The sequence below is a fragment of the Balaenoptera acutorostrata genome, chromosome X, assembly GCF_949987535.1.
Source record: "Balaenoptera acutorostrata chromosome X, mBalAcu1.1, whole genome shotgun sequence".
Classification (NCBI taxonomy): Eukaryota; Metazoa; Chordata; class Mammalia; order Artiodactyla; family Balaenopteridae; genus Balaenoptera; species Balaenoptera acutorostrata.
The window spans coordinates 17,501,822-17,527,133 of NC_080085.1; positions in this window are offsets into that span (position 1 = coordinate 17,501,822).

Below are 25,312 nucleotides of genomic sequence, written 5' to 3' on the forward strand. Positions count from 1 at the left end.
TTTATTAAGTGATTTCCCACATGCTAGAATGTGCTAAATATTTTACAGGCAGTCTAATTTACCCCTCACAACTCCTATATGAATTTATTTTTACAGTTGTTATTTTACATCTTACAGACTTGAAGAAGATAAGTGTTCTGTGCAGGGCCAGACAGTCAGTGGCAGGGCCAGGTTTCAAACTCTAAAGCCTTTGTGTAACTGAGCAGGACCCTATGGGGTCTTCCCAGGACAGGCCTTCCGCCATATCCTCTGCTTTAGCTCCTCTCTGAAGTACCTAGATAATAGTATTTGATGCAAATTTCCTGAGTTGTTTTGCAGATATGAAAAACTCCCACCAAACGGAAGATGTTAACTACCTGATGACCACGAGCACATCGGCCCAGGCCTCCTGGAGCCTAAGGACTGATAATGTGAACTCCTGTGACACTGTCCTGTTCCCTCACCATCAGCCAGTCAGAGGACTGTGCACGATCTGATCACGTAGCCTGCGACGCACCCCCCAACCTGGCTTTTAAAAATGCTTTGCCAAAACCCTTTGGGGAGCTCGGGGCTTTTTAGGGCATGAGCCACCTCGTCTCCTTGCATGGCCTTACAATAAACCTTTCTCTGCTCCAAACTCCAATGTTTGAGTTTGTTTGGCCTCACTGTGCATCAGGCACATGAACTTGCATTAACATTTGCTCTTTATTGCAACACCAAATGCCTCTTAGCCTTTCCTTTCTAGATCTTAGGAGTTCTGATGAGGCAACACAACAGATTTAGAAGGTCACCATTTCTCTAACTTTTCTGCTTTTTATAAATTTGTAAGTTCTCCAAATGCTATTTCAGTAGGGACCCTGGCTCTTTGAACAGAAGCCTCCAGAAGCTCTGTATGGTGCCTAGCCATTGTGCACAAATAGCTCACACTTTAGATATGAATTTTCCAAAATTATCTTTGGCCCACGATGGGGCTCACTGCTCAGGAGAAACGTGTTAGTTTGTGGCCGGCTCACAGTGTCCAGGCTTTGGAAATCCGGCTGTATCTCACTGGGTACAGAATTACCAAGACATAGGGCACTTCCCTTGTGGAAAACTGTCCCCCATAATCTGCATTTGAATCTGTGATGTATTTTGCACACAGGTTTATAGAATGAATCTAATATGTTATCATTAGAGTTATCCCATCTAAAAATTCAACTGCAGGAGATGATAGGGTTTACAATGTAAGCTTTGGAATCAGACAGGTCTAATTAATACATACAACTTAATAGGCCTATGGTTTTGGGCAAATTATTTAACTTTTCTGAGGTTTAGTAAAATGGAGATAATAATCTAGTACATTATTGTTGTGAGGATTACAGGGTATGGCAGGGAGCCTAACATATAGTATGAACTCAATAAATGGCTCCCCTTGTGGGTGTAAGTATTATTCTTTACTATTATTTTTGTTATTTCTTTGGTATCTAGCCAATGACTTTAAGGTTGAGAATGTTCTCTGTGCAAAGAGCCAAATATCCAGATGTCAGTTCTGGGGATGGGGGAGAGTTTGGGGAAGTGGAGAGTGGGGAGGATGAAGACAAATTTAGGAGAAAGGTTAATTAGAAAAGTGTGGTTCAGTAACATTGTGGATTCTGATTTAGCCAGGGAGAGCAAACTCAGAGGTGAACTTCTCTCCCTTCCTTCATAATTGTTCCTTAGGAAAGTAGGAATTGCCACCCTCTATTTGAGTCTTTATAAGTCTGATTAATTTTGTTTGAATGAAAAGTACCATTTGGGGAGGAACATTAAAACAACCTAAATCAATACTAATTTGGAAAGTTTATACAGGTCTCTTTACAGATCAGGTAAAATGAAAGAAAAGAAATATAACAGATTTAGTAATTATAACTGGGATCATGACTCCACCACAATCATTTGATATTATAGTAAACAAATCTTTTAGTCATTGCTTTATGGAGCAATATATTAAGGTGCTCCATTGAAGAGATGGTGATTATAATACTCATAGCATAAATAAATTTTTAAAAAGGTGTGCAGAGGGGTACTTTAATTTCAGACAGAATTCCCAACAATCTCATCATATATGAAATCAAAAGATGCTGTATGTCAATAGCTCAGAATGACTTGAAACTGATGCTGTTAAACATAACTATAGTGACAATAAAGATACTGAGGCATAGCTATATAAACCTGTCCAAGATGAATAAAATGTTTCCTGACCCATGAATTTGGAAAAAAAGCAATATTTTAATAATACATTGCTTTATTTAATTTGTGATATTATACATATGTGTGAAAATTTAAAAGTACAATATTATAGTAAGTTTGTGCAGCCACTGTGGAAAACAGTATGGAGGTTCCTCAGAAAACTACAAATAAAATTACCATATGATCCAGCAATCCCACTCCTGGGCATATACCCAGGCAAAACTATAATTTGAAAAAATACATGCACCCCAACGTTAATAGCAGCACTATTCGCAATAGCCAAGACATGGAAACAACCTAAATGTCCATCGACATATGAATGGATAAAGAAGATGTGGTACATATATACAATGGAATACTACTCAGTCATAAAAAGAATGACATAATGTCATTTGCAGCAACATGGATGGACCTAGAGATTATCATACTAAGTGAAGTAAGTCAGAGAGAGAAAGACAAATACCATATGATACCACTTATATGTGGAATCTAAAATACAACACAAATGAACCTATCTATGAAACAGAAACAGTCACGGACATAGAGAACAGACCGGTGGCTGCCAAGGGGGAGGGGGTTGGGGGAGGGATGGAGGGGGAGGTTGGGGAGAGCAGTTGTGAGCTTTTATATATAGGATGGATAAACAACAAGGGCCTACTGTAGAGCACAGAGAACTATATTCAATATCCTATGATAAACCATAATGGGAAAGAATATTTTAAAAAAGAATATATACATATATATAACTGAATCATTTTGCTGTATAGCAGAAATTAACACAACATTGTAAATCAACTGTACTTCAATAAAAAAATTGATGAAAAAAGTACAATATATAAGTAGACATTTGACTACTTAATCTATGGCTCTACAAGTTTATTACTTACATTGGCTCTAATTTTGGGGGGGGGGGAGTGGGCAGAATTTTCTCTCTGGTATACTAAGGGTAAAATAAGAAGGAACACATTAGACTGGTCGAGATGAGCAGTCATTCAGGGCCTGAGTATACCAGAAAAATAAAGGCAACATAATGTGAGGCCGAGAGTGCAGCCTGTGGAGCTAGCCTACCTGGACTGGAATCTCTGCTTTGCCACTTGCCAGCTCTATGAGGTTGGGTAAGTCAGTCAACTTCTCTGTGCCTCAGTTTCCTCACCTGTAAAATTAGAATAATAATAATGCTTACCTCATATGTTGTTGTAAGAATTGAATGAATTAATATTTGTAAAGGGCTTAGAATAGGGTCTAATACATAGTAAGAACCTAGTGTTAGATAGATGGATAGAAAAATAGATAGATAAACCCTGTATCTTTTCTTGATACAGTTGGCCTTTCCAGGAAGAATTTGTGCTTTGACCTGATCTCTATGCTAGAGGATATGTATATTTGTTTATTTGCTTCAGGAAAACGAAAGTAACTTATTTTGCAATGGAGAAGTTTGCATATGTGCATGTGTCTGATGACAAAACAAGATTGGGTAGGGGGATAAGGAGGGGAATTGTGCTTCTGGGGTCAGACTTGAGCCCTCCCAGTTCTAGGGTGCTCTCTTTGAAGGAAGAGATCTTTCAGCCACCCGGAGGCTATGCCTTAAATCCCTGTGAGTTTCTGCTCAAAGCCATGCTCTACCCTATCGGTGTGTTGTCAAAATCTTGTCCTGTGGAAAATACTAAACGTTGGCAAGGATGCGGGGTGGCCAAACACTCATATACTGCTGGAGGGAGTGCCAAATGGTACAACCACTTTGGAAATCAGTTTGGCAGTATCTGCTAAAGCTGAGCATATGCCCACCCCATAGCCAGCAACACCACTCATGGGTATAGTCCCAACAGAAATGTATACATGTGTTCACCAAAAGTCATGAACTTGAATGTTCAAGACAATACCACTCATCAAATCCAGACGCCCATCAACTGGGAAATGGATAAATGTATTTTGTAATACTTACCCAAGGGAGTACTCTCCAGCAATGAGAATGAACTACAACTCTGCACAGCAATGTATGTAAAGCTCTCAAATGCAACGTTGAGCAAAAGAAGTCAGGAACAAAAGAATACGTACTGCACAATTCCATTTACATCAAGTATAAAAACAGGCAAAACAAATCTATGGTGATAGGAGTCAGGATAAGGGTTACACTCAGAGGAGACTAGTGATTGACTGGAGAAAGGCCAAGGAGGGGCTCCCAGGAGCAATCTAAACCTTGTGTTCTAATTTTGTAAAGGGCTTTTGTTTTCGTGTGTTTATGTCTTGTTTCTCTAATTAAACTTTAAGTTCTTTGATGGGGATGACTGTGTCTTGTTTTCCTTTGTATTCCCACAGTGGACAAACAGTGTGCATGCTCATTAAATATTTGTTCATTTATCAGGAGGAAAAGCAGTCTTGCCTAGCTACCTCCTGGAAGGGTATGGTTTTCAGGTCCAACTGTAGCAGAATCTTTTAATAATTATGTTCCTTAATTTAAGACAGTCTTGGAATAGAGTGGCTATTTTGAGCTCTTAACCTTGTGTTTTAGACAATCTGATGTTCCAAATACTTTGACTAAAATCTCCTGAGGTAAAGTGCCAGATTTGGAATAGATTTTCTGAGAAGCCAACTTTGAGTGCTGGCAGAATGGAGTGGCTGACTGCCAGCTGTGGGTGGGAAAACGTGCTCTTAACTTTGCTTGACTACCTCGTTAACTTACTGGGCCATGGGTGAACTCTCTCCGGCTCTTCAGGGCCTGGAGAGAGAGAGAGAGAGAAGAAGGGAGAGAGAGAGAGAGAGAGGGAGGGGGAGAGAGAGAGAGAGAGAGAGAGAGAGAGAGAGAGAGAGAGAGAGAGAGAGAGAGAGAGAGAGAGAGAGAGAGAACATGCAGCTTATTGGGAGCAACTGCAGGGCCTCAGTCACAGTGGGAAATGGTGCTGGCTTAAGACACTGTTGGTGAAATGAGTCAGCATGTCAGCTCAGCCCGAGGACAAAATCTCCACAAGTTAGCTGTAACTGGAGAGAAAATCTACATTAAACTGAGAGCAAGCACTCATCCTCCTCCTTAAAGTAAAAAAACCCTTGGTGGAAAAATTTTATATCATAAATAATACACATGGAGTTATACTTCAAAACTGTGGGGACCTATAGGTAAGAATTGTTTAAAGTCTTTTTTTTTTTTTTTGACTTGGCTCTGAAAATAAAATGGTTGATTCTTTTTCAAGTGATGTGTGGAAGAGTCTTTCCAGACCCTAAGTTACTAAATATTTATGATGAAAAAAATGTAAACAAATACAGATTTTTCTGAAACCTGTAATTTGTTTAACTGATTCCAATTTGGGATGCTATTGTGATTCTCTAGTATAATATTTTTCCACTTGGAAACTCAGAGCTGACTCTGGCTGCTTTTGTAGTTGGCTTATAAGAGCAGCAGAAGGAAAAAGAATTGTGTCCCCAGTGATTCTGTAGGATGCTACATTGATTTCTTCGTTTTATGGACATTACGTTAGGGGGCACGGAGCTTCCCTCACAATTTACTATTTCCTTTCCCTTTCTTGAAAGCAGACACAGGCATGCCCTTGAAGGCAGAATTAGTCTCAGCAAAAATTCAGTGGAAGTTGGACTTCCTTTATTTGGGATCTGAGGGGAATTTGTAGAGTGCCAACATCTTGAACAAACTTCTAGGAGTCTGGAAAATTCTGGAAGCCATTAGAGAGGGTGGAGGAGCCCTGCAAGTACAGTGAGAGTTCATTTGCAAGTGTGAGCAGTTAATTGACACTGCCTTCTCATTTCCTTTCTGTTCTTTCACACCCAGAAAGTGCAACCTTGACAGTCACTAGGCCAAGGCATCAATGCTGATCGAAGGTAACTGGTCCTCCAATCAGAAAAAAGGGAAACTTCAGCTGATTTGGAAACACTTCTGAACTTACATTGATTTATTGTTTTTAGGAAAAGTAGGAGAGATTTTAATTGTTTCTTGAGTCTTTCCTGAAACTTCCAAAGCTTACCAGACTTGTGCCCTAATGTAGAGCTTTGGATTTTATTGTTAGTCAGAACCATATATTTAAGGAGCTAGAATTTTGAAAGCCATCTTTCAAGATAGCTTACTGTCACCTCTGTAGTCCCAAATGCTTATGAATGGGGCATTTGTATGTTCTGAATAGTTGAATGAATAGTTCAATGATGAATAGTTATTTAAAGAGCATTGTACAAATAAAGCAAAAACATGACAAATTCACCAATTTAGACAGCTAGGACTCTTGAGTGTTCAGGAGTTAGTAATGAACTTCTGGTTTTGTGGGTCTCAATGTAGGTGAAAAACTGAGATGAGAGCATACATTTCAGGGTGGAGGTGGTGGTGGGTTTTTCTTTATGTCTAGGGGCTTTTGAGGAGGGGTGTGGGACAGAGGGTTCCTGTAATTATCAGGCTAAGGAACTTAGAGCAACAAGATATCTAATGCACTTTGCAAAAAGGCCTATATGGAACAGTCCAGAGTCTACTGGTATCACGTCTGCTTTCAACTCCCTACCTGTATCATCAGAAGGAACCTATCCACCTCGGGTTCCCTTGCACGCTCTGCCTCTATTTTCGTTTCCTACCATCCCTTTCTTCTAGAGCCCGCTCTCTTTCTCCTAGTCCTTGTCTCTTCTCAAGCTTATCTACCTCATACCCATTATCCTCACTGAGTATTCAAGCATGTAGCAGCTTCAGAACCACTTAGATAGCTTCACCATCTACTTTCCTTGATTATGAAATCAGATGTCACAGAAATGTTTCTTAAAATAACTACTACATTATATGGGTTGTTCACGCTACCTTTAAGATTTAGATGAGATTGAAACCCACTCCCTCCATGAGGATGTCCAAAGCAGGCAACCTGCATGGTCTTAGGGGTTTTCAGGCTGCTATGGACCAGTGAATGTCACATATTTGTCATTCTTCCTCTTTCTGAATGGGAATGTCTATTATGGTTCTCCTGTCTCATTCCACCTATTCCTACACACGTTAGAGCAGGGATCAGCAAACTTTTCTGTAAAGGGCCAGATAGTAAATATTTCAGGCTTTGTGGGCCTTATGTTCTCTGTAGCAACAACTCAATTTGCCATTGTAGCATGAAAGCAGCCATAGAAAATATGTAATTGGTGTGGCCATACTCCAGTAAAACTTTACAAAAAATAGGTTGCATTTTTCCTGCAGGTTGTAGTTCACTGTCTCCACACACATATTTCCTTTCATTCTGAGACTCCTATTATCAAGAATTTGTCACTTTAAACCTCCATATCACTTGGCTTTTATTTTACAATTTTACAATTTCTTTTTCCTTATCCTTTCCTATTGTTTTATGGCAAAGCACGCCAATCTGATTTCTAGTGCAGTAATGTGGTCTTTGGCTGGGTCCATCCTGCTACATATCCTAGCTATTAAGATCTTTATTGCTAAAAGTATATTTTTGATACTTAACATTTTCACTTGGTTCTTTTTAAAGTATTCCTTTTACTGCTACATAATTCAAATAACCTTCCTTATCTATTTGAGGGTATTTAATATGCCATCTGTTCCAGTAACTCTGCTTCATGTGGTATACATTATTTAATTTGCTTTTTTTGTAGATGTTGTATTACTCAGAGATAAAATTCTTTTGGCCAGCATGGCCCTGTTCCTCGGGTACCAGCTACTCTCTCTAGTAATGTAAATTTGGAATAGATGAAGCCCAGGCTGTAGTTGTTTATGTCCTGCATGATTTTTTTTTTTTTTGGAAATTTAGATTCTTTAATTATATTAAATTTGAGGAGATTATTTTACTGTTTCTCAATGGCTTCAGCTTGGCATAAGAAGGAAAGGGGAATGAATATTCTTTATCTATTTGTTATCCACAATTTCTTACAGCCATTTTGGGATAAAGTCTTCATAAAATATTTCAAAGTATGTTTCTTAGCTGCCACCAACTTGAGGGGGAGAGCAGGGTCACAGCAACCTCTTAAATATGGTTTATTTTTCTATGTGCACTAATCCCACTTTGTAGGAAGGTCAAGGTGTTCCAAGCCCTCCCTAAACATTTCCTGAGAATCTTTAAATGAAGGACGTTTACACATGCGGGCTCCACTAAGTGATTCATCTGCTCATGTAGAGTCTCCCAGTGTCCTGGCTTCCGTGACCTGGGAGGCTGCTGCACCCCCTGCTGCTGCCCAGTGAAAACCCCCCTAGGGGGGTGGTTCTGAGGCTGCTGGTACTGGACCATGATGGCCCGTGTCTGCTGAAGCCACATGGTCTGAACCTGCTCAATGCCTCATGGAGACTTGGGAAGTTGATGATTTAGACGTAAGTGACCCATTTTTTGGAAGAATAACATATGTACAGAAAACTTATGGATCATAAGTTTAGAGCCCAGATGATTTTTAAGGAGAGACAAGTAGATGAACCCAAGTCTGGAATACCTCAGAAACCACAGAACCACCTCCATTTGCTGCTATGCCACAGGCAACTCTTCTAATCCTTCTAAATCCTTTCTTTAAATACTTAAAGAAGCCACATTGGGAGGTGGTGGTCTCCTTAGAGTTGTAATCTACCAGCTCTGGGAATTCAGAGAGTAAGAGGGAAGAAGTGACTTCCTGTGTGGCCCAGGACAAACCATACCCGTTTATCAACTCCTTATGCAAGTATGCTTTTGTGCTACCTTGAGAGAATCCCACTGACACTGGCATTCTAGGCTGTTTCTACCTTTTCTATGTGAAGGGACGTGATCATATTGAGAGAATGTGGGGAAGGGGTAAGAGGAGAACTTACAGGCTCTCCCTTCATCTATCTAATTCCTCTTGTGTTTGCCACTGCCCCAGGCTGCCGCTATTCCTAGAGGCACAGATTCAAGACTCCCTGTAGCTTCCCAAGACAGTCTGAAGAGTCTTTTATTTGTTGTTGTTAATTCCTTGGTTCCATCTTTTCCTCTCACTTGTTAAGTTTCTCCATGGTTGATTTTGGTAGAGGGGAGCTAGCAGCCTCTGTTAGCTCTCCACCTGGTTAAGAATCAAAAACTCTCTGAAGTTATCTTTTATATTCACTTTAAGACCTGTTTGGCCAAATAATTAAGGGATGTGTAACAGCTACACTGACTTACATTGGTAAGTAGGGAAGGAGAAGCAGGAAAAAAGAAAAGAAAGACAATATATGGATAACATAAAATATGAGCAGAAATAAGTTTTAATAAATGTAAGTGTTCTAAACTCACTATTAAAAGCCAGAGAACATTAAATTGAATTTTGAAATAAGATTAAACAATATATGATCTACTTAAAACAAATGAAACAAAAGGGTACAGAAAGATGGAAAATAAAAAGGATGAAAAGATATACCAAGTAGATATGAGCCAACAGAATCTGGTGTAGCATCTTAATAGCTGATAAAACAGAATTAAGGCAAAAAGTATAAGGGATAAACAGGTCTTTGTATACAAGCAAAAGTTATAATAGAATCAGAAGGAAAATGAATCATGAATATATACGTATCTAACAATATAACCTCAAAATATATAAAGCAACTACTCATAAGGTAAAATTAATTATGCAACAATAACTTATTTAGATGTTTAAATCCACCCCTTTCTAAAATTGACAGATCAAGAAATCAAAAACAAACTGAGACATGGGAGGTCTAAACATACAAATTAATCATTTTCAGCCATTAAATATTAATTAAATCCAAATCAACACGTTCTTTTTGAGCACACTTTCAAAAATTGACAATGTAATAGTCCACAAAGGAAGCCTCAATAAATTCCAAAATATCAATATTAAAAACTATGTTCTCCTACAAAATATAATAAAATGAGAACATAAGATTAAAGAATTGCTAAAACTTCCTGTGAGACTAGAAACTGAATAGCATACTAAAACCCCCTTTGGTTAAGAAGTAAAGAATTAAAACTAAATTCAAGTGAATTACAATGACAACACTACTTGTCAAATTTTGTGGGACACAGAGCAATGTCCTCATTTAGAGGGAAATTTATAGCTTTTAATGCATTTATCAAGAAACAAGAAATGTTGAAATGAGCTACACTTTCAAGTCAAGAAGTTTTAAAACTATGGATAAAATAGAGACTAAAAATAATAAATGAGCATAATGAATAACTCCAAGTAATTAAATTTGAAAACCTAGATGACTAGATTCTTTTCTGGAAAAACATTTTTAAATGCTAAAATACACCTAAGAAATTGGTGAAAAAGAACAGGAAGCATTAAAAAAATTCATGACAATTAAAAACTCCCTTTCACTTTCTAGGACCATATATTTTTATAGGAAATTTCTACCAAATCTTAGAGGAATAGTTAATTTTTATCTTAGATAAGTTGTTCTGGAAGATAGAAAACATGTCTATTTTATGTTGTGAGGTTAATGAACTCTGGTTTCCAAAACTGGACATGGACAATACAGGAAGAAAAATTTATAGGTCTATCTCACTTATGAATGTAGATGACAAAATTGTAATGGAGGAAAAGAATATTAGCCTCTCAACTGATGCAGAAAATGCATTTGATAATTCAAAACTTTTTATGATGTAAGTCTTCACAAACTAGGAATAAAATAGAATTTTCTTTATCTTGGGAAAGATTATACACCAAATCCCTAGAGCAAATATTATATTTAATTGAGAAATCTTGGGGAAACTTTTAAGATCAGGAACAAGGCAAGAATACCTCTATCACAGCTACTGTTCAACACAGTACTGAGACCTACAAAGTTATAAGAAAGGAAAACAAACTAAGTTTATAAAAATTGGGAGGTAAGCAATAAAGCTGTCATTATCTGTAGATGATATAAATACCTACCTAGAAAAACCAATAAAATCAAGAAACAAGCTAGGCAAACACAAGACCAACTTATGAAATTAATAGCATTTCTCTACACTAGCAATAATGGCCTAGAAATGATGTTTTAAAAAAAGATACCACTTATAATAGCAAAAACAAAACAAAACTCAAAAATAAAAAGCCAAAAATGCACAACAAACCAACCAAAAAACAAAAAAATCCCTGCAAAGCTGGCGTTAACAAACTATGGCCTTTGGGATAATCCGGTCAACCACCTGTTTTTGTAAATAAAATTTTTTTGAGGCACAGATACATCAGTCTATGGCTGCTTTCATGCAGCAACAACAGAGTTGAGTAGTTGAACAGAGACTGTATGGCCTGCAAAGCCTAAAACATTTACTATCTGGCCCTTTACAGAAAAAAATTTGCTGACCCCTGCTCTAATGTATACAGGAATGAACATAACTCAAAATATACAACACCTGTGTGGGGGAAAAATTAAAAGTTCTATTAAAGGATAGAAAAGAAGAGCAGAATGAGGAGACATTCTTTGCTCTTAGATTGAATGACTAGATTCTATTAGAATGTTCTGTCACCTCTAAATTAATTGAAATCAATTATTTAATTGACGTGAAATAATGGTTTATATTCATTAATTACAAGATGTAACCCAAATCCAGAATTAATCTGGATTTTTTGAGGCACTCAATAACTTTACTTTAAAATTAATATGGAAGAATAAAATTCTGCAAAAACCTAAATCAATTTTTTTTTTAAAAAGCCTTATTCTTTTAAATTTTATTTATTTATGGCTGTGTTGGGTCTTCGTTTCTGCGCTAGGGCTTTCTCCAGTTGTGGCAAGTGGGGGCCACTCTTCATCGCAGTGCATGGGCCTCTCACTATCGCGGCCTCTCTTGCCGTGGAGCACAGGCTCCAGACGCGCAGGCTCAGTAACTGTGGCTCACGGGCCCAGCTGCTCTGCGGCATGTGGGATCTTCCCGGACCAGGGCTTGAACCCGTGTCCCCTGCATTGGCAGGCGGACTCCCAACCACTGCGCCACCAGGGAAGCCCTCTAAATCAATTTTTAAAAGGAAGAACAAAGAGGGGAGTTATCTACTCAGATATTAAGACACAGCACAAAGTCACAGCAAGAAAAATATATGTGGTACTGGTGTAAGAACAAATAGATCAATGGAATGGAACAGAGAACTCAGAGACAGACCTTGTATATATGAGAATTTAATATATGATGAAAGCGGCACCAGAAATCAATGGAAAAGGATGGAATGTTTAGCAGATGGTATTGGGGAAACTAACTCACTTTATGGAGAGAAAGAAAACTGGGACCCAACTTAATACCATGTTCAAAAGTGAACTCCAGATGCATGAAAGAACTAAATGTGAAGGATAAAGCTAAAAAATTAGTAGAAGATAATGCTGGAGATTTGTTTGTGGCCAAAGGGAAGGAGACTTCTTAAATAAAGCTCCAAAGGAAAAAGAAATAGAGAGGAATTTGACTATGTAAAAATCAAGGATTCCTGTCCAATGAAGAAAATATGGACAAAGTAAATAGTCAGATGATAGACTGGGAGAAAATACTTCCAATGTCAAACTAACAAGAAACTCTAGCAAATAAATAAGAAAATGATACTCTAATAGAAAAATGAGCAAAAGAAAAGTAGCAGTTCATAGAAGAGGAAAGCAAATGACTATATCAGGTATATGAAGATATGCTCTAAAGCATTAGTAATTAGAGAAATGCAAATTAAAACAAGGGATATCATTTTGCTCCTATCAGGTTGGCAAGCATTAGAAAGGTGGTAACGGTAAGCCTGTGGGGAAATAGCAACCGTCATACATCGCTGTTGCAGTTCTAGAGAGCAATATGGCAGCTGTTAGCCAAATTACAAACATCTGTATACATTATAACCCAGAAATTCCACTTTTGGTTATATATGTCAGACAATTCTCAGAGAGGTCTGTAAGGTGGCCACATTCAAAGATGCTCATCACACTGTTATGTGCGGTAGTGGGGAGTAGGGGGCAATCCAGATGTGTACCACTGGAGAACTGAGTTAAGAAAATGTCAAGGGTGCAACTCGTGGAATACTGTGCCATAATTAGAAGCATCTGACCAGTTGTACACAGTCACACGGATATCTTTAAAACATAGTGCTGAGTGGGGAAAAAATTGAGGGTATGTACATGAGAGTGAGGAATGAGATTAAAGAAATAAAATAAAATACAAGAGGGAATTCCCTGGCAGTCCAGTGGTTAGGCCTCCACGCTTTCACTGCCGTGGGCCCAGATTCAATCCCTGGTTGGGGAACTAAGATCCCACAAGCTGCATGGTGCGGCCAAAAAAATAAATAAACAAATAAAAATAAATAAAAAGTAAAATACAAGAGCTGGACCTTGCATGGTCCAACGATGACAGACAAACAGGAATATAACGAACTCAATCCTCCCCCAGCCAATGTCCTTAGCTGAATGGCCACTGCCAACTTCTCTCGGACCCACTGCTTCTGACTTTGTTGTTATGCTGAGCTTTTACTGGGAGAAGTCTCCTTGAAAAGTCTTTGCTTTTGCCTGTACTGTAAAAGGTTAGGATTTCCTCTGCTTCCCAGCTTTTTTGGGTGCCACTGTCAGTCTGATCCCATTGAATTTATAACGGCCAGATATTTCTTTCTTTCTGGTCTATTGCTGACACCCATCACAGACTCCCAATAGACTGTGGAATAATTATTTTTATATTTCTTCTTCAATGGTTTTTGTAAGAAGGAGAGGTAAAATGTCCGTGTTCACTCAATTATCTTGAATCAGAAATCTGAAAGATTTATTATTTACTTTTTAATTTTGTGCTTCAACACTCCTCATCTAAATTTCAAACCCAGGGTTGTTGAAATAGCTTTCTTAAATATTTTAAGCTTGGCTTCTGAGAAAATTGCTTTAAACTCAGAACTCCAGCAAGTTTAGACAGATCTACTATTTGTGGGTTTTTAATATGCCCTCACGCTCAACATCCTGAGTGCAAACTTGAGAACACGAAGCTATCTTAAAATTGCTTTAGTACTTGAATTGAAATTAAATTCATAAATCAATAAAGAAAAGAAAGCAAAAATGCATAAAACCAGTGATTTATTTATGCATTAAATGTTAATATTGACACCTCTTATACTTTTTAAATTCCAAGAATTTTCTAAACTTGTTGATTTTAATCTTATTGCTATTGTGCTTGTAAATGTAATTTTTAAAATTAACTTTTTAAATTAAAATATAACATTTTAAAAAGTGCACAAATCATAAGTACACAGCTTGATGAATTTTCAGAGTAAACAGACCCATGTGTAATCACCAACTAGATCAAGAAATAGACTTTAGCCACAGCCTAAAAAGGCCCCTCACTCAAATTGCCAGTCAAGGTAGCTCACATCCTAACTTTTAAAACCATACATTTGTTTTGCCTGTTTTTGAACTTTAAATAAATGGAATCCAAGAATACATATTTTGCCTGGTTTCTTTCACTCAGCATATGTATGTGAGATTCATCCATGTCACTGTGTGTAGATGTAGTTGATTAATTTTCTATTGTATTCCACTATATGAGTATGCCACAATTTATTTATCCTTCTAACACTGATGAATACTTGGGTTGTTTCCAGTTTTGGGTTATTAAAAACAGTGCTGCTGTAAATGTTCTTGAGATGTTTTTTCCATGCACATATATGCTCACTTCTGTTGGTTATGTACCTAAGAGTGAGAGTTCTAGGTTGTAGGGAATATTTATGTTCAGCAGCTGTAGATGTCAGTTTCCCAAAGTGGTTGTACCAATTTACAGTCCCACCAGCATTGTATGAGAGTTTCAGTTACTCACATCCTTGCCAATACTTGATATTATTAGTCTTTCAAATTTTAGCCCTTTTATTAGGCATAGAGTCATATCCCATTGTGGATTTAATTTGCGTTTTCCTGGTGACCAATACGATTCAGTACATTTTTATATCTCTTGATTATTTGGATAGCCACTCTTGGAAAAGCTTATTCAAATCTTACGGCCCATTTTCCATTGGATTGTCTTTTTTAATGGATTTGTAAAAGTCATCTTTCTTTCTCTCCCTCTTTCTCCTACACCCCTGCCCCCTCTCACCCTTTTTCTTGTTTCTTCTTTTTTTAAAAATATACTCTGGGTATAATCCTTTACCATTTACATGTGTTGAACAATATTTTCTCCCGGCATGTGGATTTCTTTTCAGTCTTTTAACGATGTAGAAGCTCTTAATTGTAATGTAGTCCAATTTATGGATAGTGTAGTATAGTTTCTTATCTCTGGTTTCCAGTTCTCTGACAAAATTCTCCACTTGCAATTTAATTTTTTGAACATATTGTCTGGGCCATTTTAAAGTCTGTGTCTTATAACTCCATTCTATGGATTTCCTGTGGGTCTTTTTCTATTGTCTTTTTAAAAAAATTCGGGTTCTCAGTTGCATCTCATCTCCTTAAATGTCTGATTATTTTTGACTGAGTGCCAGATATTTGCATTCAAAGTTTGATCGATGTTTTCATGCTCTATATAATACAAACTTTCTCGAGAGAGGATTTATTTTTGCACTTGTTAGGTAACTAGGTTTGGGGGTGATCACCTTTTTCCAGTCAGAAATTGAGGTGACTTAAAGCTGTGCTTTAATCCTGCTGAGGACGCTTTTATTTCCAGTTCACCCTTCCTCCTACAGCATGGGCCTTTGTGGTCCTGACTAACAGCTTGAGATATTTACCAGGGCCCCTTCTCCTAGGCAGTCTGAACTCCAGTTTGTGTCCCTTTATGCTCTGTTATGCTTAGCTTCTCAGCCTCTCAGCTGCTGCTTTCACTTTTGTAATTGGCAATCACCTCGATGGAAAAAGTATTCCCAAATGCCTGTCTCAAGAGCCTTGGCTTCTGTTTTCTTCTGAATCTTGATTCTGAAAATGCTCACTGCCTTGGTAGTTCTTTGATTCATTCAAGCTAAGGTTTTCTTCTTCTTCTTCTTTTTTTAAATCGTTTATTCCCCAAGCTTTTCTAATTGTTGTCAGCAGGATTGTTGGTTTGAAACAACCTAGGCAGCTATTGCTCCAGAGGAAACTTCTTTTAAAATTATTTATTTATTTATTTTTGGCTGCATTGGGTCTTCGTTGCTGCACGTGGGCTTTCTCTAGTTGCAGCGAGCGGGGGCTACTCTTCGTTGTGGTGCAGGGGCTTCTCATTGCGGTGGCTTCTCTTGTTGCGGAGCACGGGCTCTAGGCGCGCAGGCTCAGTAGTTGTGGCGCACGGGCTTAGTTGCTCCGCGGCATGTGGGATCTTCCCGGACCAGGGCTGGAACCCGTGTCCCCTGCACTGGTAGGCGGATTCTCAACCACTGCACCACCAGAGAAGCCCCTCCAGAGGAAACTTTTAAAAGTAAAAATCTGATCATGCCACTTCCGTCCTCAGAAACCTTTAATATATTCTAATTTCTACCCACTACCCACTCCTACCTTTATTTTTGCATTTTTTTCTAAACCAGACATATTATTTTACACTTCAATGATTATTCCTACATTTTGTCCTCTGCCTGGAGTTCTCTTCTGTCCCTTCGTTGCCTCAAAAATGAAGTCTCTTAACAGCCCATGTTCTATTTTATATCCTTCCTCAGACTCCCTTCTGTGTTTGGCCTCTTATTTCATACATACTATTCTAGCTGTAACTCGCACGCAACCTTCTAATTTTTTGTTCATATGTCTGTCTTCCTTGCTAGAAAGTGAGCTCTTTTTTGGCCCAGACTACATATGATTCATCTTTTTATTTCCAAGTGCCTAGTGTAGTATTTAGCACCAAAGAGGTATCAAATGAATGTTTCTTGGACTGAAATGAATTGGGCTACAAAAACGTGTATGGCTCTAAGTATGGTTTGGTTCTGAGGTTACCTCCCAGTCTGTCTTGTCTCAGGAGTTGGTGAGGGCCTTACATAGGGGATGACCAATTGAAATGTCTCAGGCTTCTTCCTGCCTGGTTGGTGGTCTTCTTTTACAGAACTGGTTAATTACCCTCTCTCTCTCTCTCTTGTCTATCGTGTCCAATGATATCACAGACTGGTTAAAACCTTATACTAGGCCTGATATTAACTCTAGTGACCTCTCAGCCCGTCTGAATTGTTCAAAGTCCAAAACTTAAAGTACAGAGTACTTAATTTCTGTTTCAAGCCGTTTGTTCTTATTAATCTCCAGAGTTCCTCACAAATATATTTAGCCCATCCTGGTTTTCATCAGAAAGTGGACATCTTCCAGGGTGAGTGTTACCTCACAAAGTCTTTCCGACTGTGTAGAAGTCATTTTCTCTGTGCTTATCCCCAGGATCTTGTTAAATGTGTCCCCTCTATACCCCTCCAGCCTGGACATGTCGGAGGATTTGTTAGTTCATTGTTTCATGGCTTATGAGCTACATGGCTCTCAAATAACTCGCACGTTCATTAAGACAGTAATACATATTAAAGTTAGAGTGTGGTTTAATATATTAATATTGACTCATTTATATTCTTCCAACCTTCAACAGCTGGTTTGAGACAGACTAGGTAATATAAAATGATGACAAGATAAAAAGAGAACTTTCGGGGCTTCCCTGGTGGCGCAGTGGTTGAGAGTCTGCCTGCTAATGCAGGGGACACGGGTTCGAGCCCTGGTCTGGGGGGATCCCACATGCCGCGGAGCGGCTGGGCCCGTGGGCCACAGCTGCTGAGCCTGCGCGTCTGGAGCCTGTGCCCCGCAACGGGGGGGGCCGCGATGGTGAGAGGCCCGCGCACCGCGATGAAGAGCGGTCCCTGCACCGCGATGAAGAGTGGCCCCCACTTGCCGTAGCTGGAGAAAGCCCTCGCACAGACCGAAGACCCAACACAGCCAAAAATAAAGAAATAAATAAATAAAGTAGCTATAAAAAAAAAAAAAAAAAAAAAAAAGAGAACTTTCAAAATAGGAAGAGGTGAAAAACCCTAACAAGAACTCCTTGCTATATGAAGCTATAGATTTCACATACCAAATTTAGCTCTGTGTCTCCTGGTGGCTAGGGGAGAAAAAAAAAAAAAAGAGAAACCCAATAGGCTTTCAAACTCACATTTTCTCTACTTAGAACCAATTCAGCTTCTCCAGAGAAACTAACAATATCTTTATGAGGACACCTGAGAGAAATTTATCACTGGGTTCTTTGTGTTAAAGGGTTTCTAGTATCATTAGGAAATTTGTTTAAACATTTTCTTAAAAAGACTAGTATTTTAAAAATTTATCTCTTCCTTGGCCCTCACTGAAAGCCAACGTTTACCATTAAAATATTCTGTAAAGACAGTTGTAGAGTGAAGGGAAGACAGGCCAAGCAGGTAGCTTTCTGATGATGTAGCTTAACCCAAGGAGGGAACTGGAAGAGCCTTGAGGAAGGCTTGCTGACATCTCTCAGTCTATCAGTTTCTAATCCCAGCTAAATCATCTGATTTTTTAAAAATGAAAGATGTTACAGATCTCCAATTTTGGAAAAAGGGGTGCAAATATTTACATAGGTGATTAAAGAAAGCAACTAATTTCATTTAAATCATAATTTCCTTCTCTTGCTGTGAAGATGAACGATGTCAGATATGGTTTGGATTGCTGTTGTGTTTTCTGTAGGGAAGTATCATTAGTAACCACCACCAGCACAAAGAACGGGCAGATGGTACTGTGATAGACGCTGAAGATGTGGAAGTGAACAGGACACATGGAGCCTACAGTCCCATAGGTAAACATAAGAGCATATGTAGATGTTAAAAGAACGCACAGTGTATCCGTTTCTTATTGCTACTGTAACAAATTGCCTAAAACTTGGTGACTTCAAACACATAATTATTCACTTACAGTTCTGGATGTCAGAGGTCTGGAATGGGTCTCAAGGGATAAAATCAAGGTATTGGCAGGGCTGCATTCCTTCTGGAGGTTTAATCTTTTTCCTTGCCTTTTCCAGCTTCTAGAGGCTTTCTGCATTCCTTGGTTTGTGGCCCCCTTCAGCAACTGTATCACCACCATCTCTGCACCTATCATCACAACTCCTTCTCTGACAAACTCACCTACCTAGCTTTTATATAAGGACCATTATGATGACACTGGGATCACCTGGATAATCCAGGATATCTTTAATTAGTTACATCTGCAAAATTCCTTTTACCATTCAGGCAACACTTTCAGAGCTTTGGGGATTAAGATGAGGACATTTTTGGAGGGACATTATTCTGCCCACTACATATTGTAAGCACACAATTGCCATGGCTTTTATTTTTATTTGTCTATCTATCTATCTATCTATCTAAACTATCGCCTTTATAAACATGGTTGTTACTTATAGTCTAATTTTCAAATTTTCCATCTCTTGAAATGGGGAGATAATATCCCACTCAGAGGATGGTTATGAAGATGAAATGAAGTGAGTGTAAAGGCATTTAACACTATACCTGGAACACAGTATGTACTTAGTTCACGTTAGCTGAATGGAAATGTAAATCTAATACCTAAAACCTGTATGCTACAGAGAGTTTGAATCCAACTTGCAAGACTCTCTGGACAGAGAAAAAGTTTTTGTTCTTCTTTTAGGTTGGTGCATATTTTCAAGAGAAAATAGAAAATGTGGCTCCAGATAATACTAGCTTTGTGTCCCTTATTTGAGAACTAATCATATGGTGAAATATCACATGCTTTGGCATTCTCTTCTGTAAAACATAAGGGTGAAAACTTAAAAATAGAAAAATAGAAAATCTCAACAATAACTCTGGTAGAAACAACTTATAACTATTTAGCACCTTATTTTTATTTCTGGAACACTTTCCGTTTGAAGAGCTCAAATTACTTGGGACGTGTTAGCTAATTCATATGATACCAGATGTGTCTGGTGCAATGAGGGAATAGGTACCAGCAAAGAAGGGAAAAGGGGGGAAATGGGGCAGGTGTGACAAACTAAGGTTTGTGTTTAGAAGCAGTTCTTGGCAAAGGTGAAAATATTTTTAGGTAATCTTTTCTTTTTCCTGTGAAAGTCTGTAATACTCTAAAATTTGCTCCATTCTTACAGCCTAGAAATAGAACCCTGGAAATAGAATCACTGCACTTTGGTGGTTATTGTAGGCTGGGAAGTGAAAGCCAAGAGTAGTGGTTCTAAAACTTTTACTTTATGATTTCTATGCCTCACCCCATCTGGCTTCTCTGATCCCCAGTGGCACGTATCAACAGTTTTCTGTTTCTTTCCACTCTTCCTTGATGACCCTCTTCCACACCAAAATAGCTCTATTTAAACTTTTATTTGGATCACCTCTGCCTGACAACAGTTCAGAGTTCTCTCCCTCATGAGATCTCAGCAGATTTCAAACGCTGGTCAGAAGACAATACTGGTGGAAGATTCAGGTGGCCAAGGAGACACATTTCCTCCATTTTCATTGTGTTCAAATTACTACTTCCTTTGAATCATTCATTTAACAATTTCTGCCTGAGGACCATTTCAATAAGCTATCAGTGCTAGATACTAAAGTTACAGTAGTAACTTCATAGCCTCTGCCCTTATGAACCTTATAGTCTAGTGAAAGAGACAAAACATAAATGAGGAAACTAGTATGTAAATTAGATAATTCAGGTTGTTATAAGTACTGAAATAAACAGGGTAACAAGATAGAACGCAATAGGGGCTAGTTTAGAAGAGGTGGCTAGTTTAGAGAACTGGTCTGGTTGAGGAATAGAAAGAAGGCTAGGGTGGTTGGAACACGGTGAGGTGGGAAGAGTTTCATGAGATGAGTTTAGGAAGGTAGAGGCTCTTTTCAGTGATGCTTAGCAGTTTGGATTTTATTTTACAAACAATGGAAAGTCATGAGGGGGTTTTATAAATCTATTTTATTTGTTTTTGGCTGTGTTGGGCCTTGTTGCTGCGCACGGGCTTTCCCTAGTTGCGGCAAGCCAGGGCTACTCTTCATTGCAGTGTGCAGGCTTCTCATTGTGGTGGCTTCTGTTGTTGCAGAGCACGGGCTCTAGGCACGCGGGCTTCAGTAGTTGTGGCACGTGGGCTCAGTAGTTGTGGCTCGCGGGCTCTAGAGCGCAGGCTCAGTAGTTGTGGCACACGGGCTTAGTTGCTCCGCGGCATGTGGGATCTTCCCAGACCAGGGCTTGAACCCGTGTCCCCTGCAGTGGCAGGCGGATTCTTAACCACTGCGCCACCAGGGAAGCCCATGAGGGGGGTTTAAATGGGGGTAATAACGTTATCTGATTTATAGTTTAAAGATCACTCTGACTTCTGAGTGGAAAAGAATTTAGAAAGGGGCAAGAGCAGGGAGATCTGCTAGGAGATGTTGGTGGTGAGGGGTGCTGGTGGCATGGACAAGGGAAAACAATGCGGATGGAGATATTTGGGATGTTTTAGAGGTAGAGTTGGAAAAGAAAGAGCTGTCAGATTGGTTGTGGGGGTTGAAGAAGAAAAAGGGAACTTGGGTGATCCTAGGGTTTGGCTTGACCAACTGGGTGACTGCTGGTGCCATCTACTAAAATGGGAAAGACAGGTGGGGAAATGGATTTTGTTGAGGGAGGGGATTATGAGTTTTTGGTCTAGGTCACTAATTTAGAGGACCTTCTAGAGCAGCCTACCTAACTTCCAAGGGGAGATGTCATAGCAGCAGAAGATAGAGTTTGGGAGTATTGAATATCAGTAGTATTTAAAGCTACGAGACTGCATGAGTGCATCAAAGTAAGACAGAGAAGAGGACTCTGGGGCTTATAAACATTTAGAGATCAGTTGGCAAAGGAGGAACCAGTCAGGGGAAGTGTGATGCCACTGAAACCATGAAAGGAAAGTAGTTCAAGAAGGAGGGAGTGATCAACTGCGTTAAGTGCCCCTGAGAGGATACAGTACTATGTTTGAGGACAGAGAGGTGACCACTGGATCTGGCAAGATGGAGCTCACTGGTGAACTCGACTGAAGTGGTTTCCATGATGTGGTGGGGAGAGAAACCACATTGTGAAAGAGTGAATGGGAGGGGAAGAAATGAGGTAAACAATATAGACACCAGTTTTGGCTTTCCCACCCCTAGTGTTGTTATCTTTTCAAAGTTTGTTGGGATGCCTTGGAGCAATCCTGGGGAATGGGTAATGGTATGGTAAAAAGGAAGAATTTATATTCCCCATTTGAGCTATATTTGTCATAAAACACTAATTCCAGTGTCTCTGTCCATCATATTTGTATTAGAAGCTCTCATTACCTTATTTTTAGGGTGACAGGTGAATCTTTAACTCTCTATCCTCTCTCTCTTTACTAATTTTTCCCACTTAGCCCTTAAATAAAATATTTTTGGCATGTTTACTCTGTATGTGCTTCCATACACATTTGGCATATGCTCTATACCTATTATAAACACTCTTGATTGTCTTTTAGTTCTTCCATTTTCCTCTCCTTTCATAAATTTAAATGAAATTCTCTCTCTTGTGGTTAGTTTCCATGTGCTCATAACCTTTCCTTTTCCTGCCTTTTTCCTCTTGGGTTTTGGGCAGAGTTCCCTTGGCTAGGTAATGTTTGTATGTCCATTATGTTGCCAAAAGAAGTCACATTTTCCCAAATGAGAACACAGCTCTGGAGGAAGGTAGATATTCATGGAACAGATTGCAGGTGGTTGCTAACTCTAGGGTGAGTATTATGTTTGATTACTACCCTTTCAGTCAACTCTTGCCATCATGGTCAGTGATGAACGACACCTAAGACTAGACCAGAACTGTGAGAGGAGAGTAAGAGCTTTCTATGGGGCGTGGAAGAAGGTCCAGTTTGCGTACTGTAGTTGCGATTGCCATGCCTTCTCTCCCTTCCAGGCACACTGCTGGATTACATTTCCAAGCTTCTCCTGCATGTATGTGGCCACAGCATTGAGTTCAGGCCAGTGCAATAAGGGTAGAGGTGACGTGAGCAACTTCCAGGCTTTCTCTATAAAACTTTCTAGACTGCTTCTCCATGCTCTCTCCTCCCTTGCCTCCCAGCAAGGTGCAGAGGACTCCACAGTATACACCAACATTTTGGAGCTGGTAAAGCTACAAGATGGAAGGAGTCTGGGTATCTGAAGACCATGTGGAAGGCAATCTTATACCTAGGTATATACTCTTTGGGCTTCACATGAAGAAGTAAAGTTACGAAGCCATTGAGATGTGGGGGTCTGTTTGTTACAGTTGCTGATGTTACTGACCCTAATGAATATACTTCCCTTGCATGATTTTTCTCTCTGTGAATTTGGTCATTCCTCTTCATTCTCCTGGAGTGTCCGTTTCTCACTTTATCAAATTTGACAGCTAATTTGATGACCTGTTTTCTATTTTTTTCTGACATGATATGGTTTCTGACCATCTCAGCCTGAGGCAATATCTCCCACCAAATTTCTAAACTGACTATTAGCTTTATGGTCTACTGGGTGAATAATGAAAAGATCACAAGCTCTTAATACCTGTACTACTTTGGATAAGTTACTTAACCTTCCTGAGGTCACTTTACTTTTTCTGAAAAATAGGCATAATAACAGCCTATAACTCATAAAATTGTCATGAGGTTAAGATGAAGTGATAAATGAAGAGGGCTTAGAGCAGTATCTGGCATGTGGTAAGCACTCTATTATTAGGGTCAGTCTTGTACCAGTTTAGTTTAATTCTATATACTGAACTACTAACTGTGTCAAGCACAGATAGATATCACCCTGAGGAATATGCTGTTCTCATAGTTTCCTCAAATGTAACAATTATTAATACATTAATGCAACTTGTCTTCAATGGCATTTATTGAGCATCTACTGTGTACTGAAGATTGGGCAATGTATTGTTGGGGATAAGAATATGTACCCAAGGAGGTCAATTACTTTCCATGTGTCTATAAGTCCCCAGATCAAATCAATTAATACCATTTGAAGAATTATTTAGGAATATTTTGATTTCTTCTCCAAAGCTGAATTCCTGTAGGTTTCAGAGGCTTAACAAAACCCCTTACCTCATAGGGCTATTGTGCATATCAGACGGTAGAATATGTGGAAGTACTCTGTAAAGTTGAAAGTGTGAAGCAAATGTTTATGAAGATTTCAATTTTCCAATGTTTAAAGTTCTTAAATGAAGTTTTCACCTCTGCACGATTTTGTCTTCTCTCCAAACTGAATATAAGCTTGTTGTAGGTGAGGTTGTGCATTATTTCATCTTCATAAATCCCTAGTATCTATCTCAGTGCTAAGCAAAGAGCAGGCACTAGATAAACTTTTATGGTTTAAATTTTTGTACAATGTTAACCATGAAAACCTTTGACTTTCCCTTTCTGGTGGTTCTCTGAAAAGTAGTACCCATATATTGGGTAGGGGATTTGGCTACACTGGTTTTAAGAGGAGAAACCTGCTTAAGGCATGTTGCTAAGTGAAAAATATACTTTTAAAACATAATTATCTGAGCAAAACTATTTTGAGTTTTAAGCACCAATTTTCAATGAAAAATCTGTCAGGCAAGGAATGATTATTGAGCTCTTGGTCTGCTCTGTGCATCTGTACACACAGTGTTGAATAAGCTGTTAATCCTTCCATCTTTACAGGATATTTTAGGGATGCTCATGGTGAGGTCATGCATATCCATTTCTGTAGTGTTCTCCCACTCTACCCACTCACCATGTGTTCTGGTGCTGTGATATTTTTGTCCACTCTCATAGTACTCTCTCCTTCTTACCTTATTTCCCTCCCCCAAAGCCGGGAAAAAGAAAGTTGATTCTTCAATTTTCCCCCCCAATTGAAAATGTGACCGAGATTAGGAAGGAGGGCATTGCTATTTTTATTTCCCCACTTCAGGTTGGTGTTGAAATGACTCAGAGTAAACAGCTTGATATTCTGTAAAAACAACTCCTCAACTGAAGAAAAAAATTATATCAATGATAAGAAACAATGTTTGTTTTTCTGGAAGAGATTTTCTTATATTCCCAACACTCACTTTTAAATTCTTTCTGCTGTTACTGCCTGTCAGCTTCAGGTCTGCAGAAGGATTTTATAAAGGAAAAAATGATCAAGTCACGCTTTTTATTGCAATGATCCAAGGTGTGATTTAAATTAAGATATATTTGTATTGGATTGAAATAGAATCTCTTCGTTGTCAGTCCAGTACCATGGACAGAGAAATGTCTTCCAGTCCATTTCTCTTCCCACCTTCTTGGTTAGCTAGCACTAACACATTCATTTATAAAGAACAGTTTGTTAAGTCCTCAGTTCACCTTGCCCTTATATTAAATAATTTTATGTCAGGTCTTACCCCAGGACTACTGCCTCTTTGCATTTACTATTAAAAAAATATTCTAGGTATTATTTTTCTTCTTTA